This window comes from Cherax quadricarinatus, chromosome 10, assembly GCF_038502225.1.
Source record: "Cherax quadricarinatus isolate ZL_2023a chromosome 10, ASM3850222v1, whole genome shotgun sequence".
NCBI classification, from domain to species: domain Eukaryota; kingdom Metazoa; phylum Arthropoda; class Malacostraca; order Decapoda; family Parastacidae; genus Cherax; species Cherax quadricarinatus.
Window position 1 is genome coordinate 33915035 of NC_091301.1, and position 6000 is coordinate 33921034.

The following is a 6000-nucleotide window of genomic DNA, read 5'->3' on the forward strand; positions in this document are numbered from 1 at the left end:
CTATTGTGCATGTATCCTTCTCTTTGTGTGTAGGGAAATGTATATTTCATGTGGTAAAAATTTTTTTTTCATACTTTTGGGTGTCTTGCACGGATTAATTTGATTTCCATTATTTCTTATGGGGAAAATTCATTCGCATAACGATAATTTTGCATAACAATGAGCTCTCACGAACGGATTAATATCGTTATGCGGGGGTCCACTGTACAGTGGACCCTCACGTAACGAACACATCGTATAATGTTAAATCCGCCTAACGAAGCATTTGAGCGTAAAAATTTTGCCCCGGATTTGTCTGGGACCTGTACATGTGTGGCCTTAGCGCGCCTCAGCTTTCCCATGGGTGCCAGTGTTTACAAGCCAGCCAGTGCAGTCACATCTACGCTTACATTCGGTTCATTTCACATTATCCCAGTGTTTTTAGTGCTTATAACTGCAAAGTCACCATGGGCCCCAAGAAATCTTCTAGTGCCAACCCTGTGGGAAAAAGGGTGAGAATTAGTATGGAAATGAAGAAAGAGATAACTGCAAAGTATGAAAGTGGAGTGCATGTCTCGGAGCTGGCCAGGTTGTATACTAAACCCCAATCGACCTTCGCTACTATCTTGGCCAACAAAACGGCAATCAAGGAAGCTGTTCTTGCAAAAGGTGCCACAACTAAGGAAATGTGTACAATGTAGTCAAATGTGCAAACCTTTATGGAGGAAAATCACCCTGACACAGCTATTGCAAGCTGTGCTGGTGACTTACAATGACAATGTTGTGAACCACTTAAGGAAAATCTCAAAGGAACGCGAGGTACAGAGCTCTATGGACAGATTTTTGGTGCAACAGAGGTATAGTGACTCTCAAGTTGTTCCCAGTGGCATTAAAAGAAGAAGGGAAGTAACCCCGGAAAAGGACTTGCTACCTCAAGTCCTCATGGAATTGGATTCCCCTTCCAAACAATAACAACTTCCACCATCTCCCCTCCTCCCATCCCATCAATCATCACCAGATCTTCAATAAAGGTAAGTGTCATGTATTCTTTGTTTAGTACAGTAGTAATTGTGCATGTCTTCTTTTTGGGTGTATAAAAATGTATATTTCATGTGGTAATTTTTTTTATTCATACCTTGGGGTGTCAAGAACAGATTTATTTAATTTCCATTATTTCTTATGGGGAAAATTAATTCGGCTAACGACAATTTCGGCGTTAGGCGAGGGTCCACTGTAATTGTATAAATAATATCAGCACATTCATGAACGTATATTAGACCCACCAGCTGATGTGTGTTAGATGCATGACGTCATTTGTTTACTCTTCGACATTGGCAAAAATTGAACATTTCCGCTACTTTGAGCTCAGTTTTAAGCCATTTTCGGTACTAAAACCAATCAGAATCATCTTTATTTCTGTAATATATCTTCCATTCTATCAAATGCGACCAAGAAATCATGAATACAACTGTAAAAACGTTTGAAAAAACACTGCAAAGTCACTGTTTTAATCCAAAATTAGTTGCAGTTTTTTCTCTCATTATACACTGCATGCTACAGGAATTGTTTTATGTGGTGCACACTTACCCATAGATGTATTCTTTCATATCTAGGCCCAAATTTATCGCTCACAGCTTATCTGAGTGAGCTGAGCTCATGGTGTAGATTATCATTATTAAAATCAAGGGGGAAGCGCTAAACCCGGAGGATTATACAGCGCCTGGGGGGGATGTGGAAGGCATTCAGGCTTAATTCATGGCGTAGAACTATTACCTGAACCCTGACTTCAAAGTCGAAGAACTATGGGACGAACCCTCAAAGGGTTAATATATTACTACATTGTTATTTGGGGTCTGGAATGGATAAATTCTATTTACATTATTCTTTATGAGAAAAATATTTTTTTTCCGATGTCGAATCAACATTTGGAACGAATTAAATTAAAAAACTGAGGTTCCACTGTAGTCAAGAATTTGGTCAAAAGGATCAGTGAATTGGTTTAAAATAGGACTCAACGTGGGCAAAATTATCAATGTATAAACTGCGCTGAGACTGCTAACTTGATGCCTCTGTAATTCCACAAGTTTTCCATAAAATTTCATAGTTCTGGTGCCATTACCTTCAGAAAATGATTCTCTATCATTTCAGAAGAAAAAATATTACATATATTAAAAAAAAGGGGGGGGGGAGAAAATGAGAGCAATGTCAATTTCGGGGGTCTCGACAGTGAAAGGTTAAATGAAGAGAACGTTGAATGTAAATTTGGTTCCTCAAACAGTTTAAAAACCAAACAAGTTGGAAGAAAGGAAAAGAGTACAGATAGGAACTAGTAGATCCACTGACCACCATAATGTGTCAAGTAAACCATGTCTATGTAGAAGTTACAAGATCAGCTCACTGCAAGATGTCACTGCTCAACTAATCCTAGCCAATATTCATGCCAGTTCAGTTTGTATTGAGTTGACAATCACATGAAATGTAAGGTGAATGTACAGAGATCCGTCACACACTAAATACATTTAAGTACAGTATTCAAACATCCAGCCATTCAGAGACAAGATCCAAGTAATCCATACAGGAATTGGAAAAATCGTGTTAATGATACATGGAAATTTCATATTGTATCGACATTCTGCACCTACTAGATGAACGAAATTCTTATTTGATGAGACTAACATATTGGTAATAACATGTGAACACATATTGCAAATAAATATTTCTATTATACAATAGGGCCCCACTTTATGGCATTTCACTAATGTGGCAACTTCAAATTATGACCAAAACTCTCTAGTATATGGTTCCGTCTTTCTAATACAGTGCGCCCCACCCAGTTTGTTTACAATATTATGTGAGCACATCTCTCTATTATGTCTGGAAACTTTCCAAAATTTTTTATATGTACTCTGATAATTATACTTCAAAGTTTCAAAGTTTATTCTGTATAAGGATTACAATGCTGAGTTTACAGAATTTGGTTATTGTGTGGTTTATATGTAGTAAAATAATAATTACAGAGTGTACCACTAGAACACCTAGCATGGCTAGGCATTTCGGGCAGACTTAGATTAGATCTTAAATTTAAAATATTACAAATTATGAGGTAAGTTGGTATTATGGCTAAGTGACTAAATACTAGTTTGTGAGTTTAGCAATGTGAATGCTTTTGTTTTGGCACAATACATAGTTTCAGTATTGGAGTATCACAGGCCAACTTACGACTAGTTAGGATTCATTATTTTAAGATTGAGATTGATATTTCTGTTTATGGTCAAATGGGTGAGTGAGTGTAAGTGTGAACCACCAGGTGGTATTCGTGTAATTAGTTGACAGGGTGTATCAGGGAGATAAGATGTTTTCTAATGGTAGTTTTGAAGGTGATGAATGTCTCTGCAGTTCTAGAGTTCTCAGGTAGGGTGTTCCAGATTTTAGGGCCTTTGACATACATTGAATTTTTGTAAAGGTTTAGTCGGACACGGGGAATGTCATAGAGATGTTTGTGTCTGGTGTTATGCCTGTGGGTTCTGTCACAACTATCAAGAAAGTGTTTTAGGTCAAGGTTAATATTGGAATTTAAGGTCCTGTAGATGTAGATTACACAGTATTAAGTGTGGATGTACTGAACAGGGAGTAAGTTTAGATATATGAAGAGTTGTGGGGTGTGTTGCCAGGGATGAGATTTAGTGATTATTCTTACTGCAGCTTTTTGTTGGATTATTGGCTTTAGGTGTGTTGCTGCAGTTGAACCCCAAGCACAGATAGCATAGGTGAGGTATGGATATATAAGTGAATGGCATAGTGTGAGAAGGGCAGTTTGTGGCACGTAGTATCGTATCTTGGAGAGGATCCCAACCGTTTTGGATACTTTTTTGGTTATGTGTTGGATATGGGTGCTGAAATTCAGGTTGTTGTTGAGGTATAGGCCAAGGAATTTGCCCTCATTATGTCTGGCAATTAGAGTGTTGTCGATCTTAATGTTAATTTGAGCAACTCCTGCTCTGCTACGAAACATAATGTAGTAGGTTTTGTCAGTGTTAAGCGTAAGTTTATTGGCTGTCATCCAAGTCGATATTTTGATCAGCTCCTCATTAACAATGGTATTGAGGGTGGCAAGATTAGGGTGAGAGATGACAAGTCGTGTCAGCAGCAAAGAGAATGGGGTTCAGGTGTTGAGATACGTTTGGAAGATTATTGATGTATATGAGGAAGAGCAGGGGACAAAGGACACTTCCCTGCGGAACTCCAGTATCAAGTGGCCGTGTTGTTGATGCTGTGTCTTTAACCCTTTGACTGTTTTCGACGTATAAATACGTCTTACGAGCCAATGTTTCTGACGTATACTCAATAATTCTAGTGGCTTCAAATCAAGCGGGAGAAAGCTGGTAGGCCCACATGTGAGAGAATGGGTCTGTGTGGTCAGTGTGCACCACATGAAAAAAATCCTGCAGCACACATTGCGTAATGAAAAAAAAAAAACTGATCGTTTTTTTGGAATAAAACGCTGACTTTGAGGTGTATTTTCGTATAGTATTTATCGTTGTATTCGTGTTTTCATGGTCTTAGGTGATAAAATGGAAAACATTACAGAAATAGAGATGATTTTCATTACTATGACGATGAAAACGACCTTGAAACTGAGCTCAAATTAGCGAAAATGTTCGATTTTTACCAATGTTCAGGAGTAAATAAATCACACCACACGTCCAATACACGTCAATTGGGGAGTCTAATATTCTTTCACTAGTGCACTGATATTATTTATACCATTTTTACAATAATGCAGTAGTCTGCATAACAGTAAATTTTGTATTTTTTTGTATGAATAAAAAATCAAAATAGAAAGCAATAATAATATAAGAGGGGCCTAGAGATGTGACTAATGAACAGAGCATATGTTATTTTAGTGCCACGAATGTCTACCTTGTATATTCTGGACCCTATTTTGAAATTGGCATCTTTTTTAGTTTGCATGAAATTGGCCAAATTGCCAATTTCTGACCACCATATTGGGTAGTCCAAATTAGTAAATGGGAGGTTTCTTGTACTCAGCTGATAGATAAAATGGAGTTCTAAAGAAATAGCTATGAGTTTGGTCAACTGGAACAATGGAATTGGCCGAAAATATGGCTCAAAGTCGGCGAAATCGCCGATACGCATATGTCGCCGAGACCGCTAACTTCGCGGGAGCATAATTCCACGAGTTTTCGACCAAATTTCAAACTTTTGGTGTCATTACCATCGGGAAAAGATTCTCTATCATTTTATAAGAAAAAATAATTTTTGTTTTTTTTTTTCAAAAATTGAGCGACAGAATGACAGTTTCAGGAAGGGGCCTGAAACAGTCAAAGGGTTAATGGTGACATACTGATACCTATTAGTAAGGTAAGATTTGAAACATGCAAGCGCATGGCCTCTTATACCATAATGGTCAAGTTTGTGGAGTAGGATGCTGTGGTCTACTGTGTCAAAAGCTTTTCTTAGGTCAATAAAAATTCCTAGTGGATACTTATGTGTACCTGCACCTAAATATACTTACACAATGTGCTGGCATGCAGGTACACATTAAAATCACTAAGTGTGTCCCTCTAGTCTTAACGACATAGTAATAATACTAATACGCACTAATAATCACTCTTGGCCACATTAAATCTTATTTTGCACTAATATAGACATTTTCATTAATCCATCTATATTTTCTTCAAAATTATATGAGAAACACATTCCATAGCATTTAAACATATGTTTATATGCTATGGATATATGGTAGTTGGGTGGAGGGAAAGCATTACATTTTCTCTGGTTCAGCACCAGAGAAAACATGTATGAATCTGTGTTTGGCCCAGCCACTCCTCTTAACACATAACTCACTTGTTTACAGTTCCCAATATGAATTATGATGGCAATAATATGGCTCTGGGCCACGGTAGGGCCCCGCTTTTCGGCGTTTTGATTTACGGCGTTCCGCTAATATGGTGATCTCAAATTATGACCAAAACTTTCTATACGGCAAGTGGTCTTTCA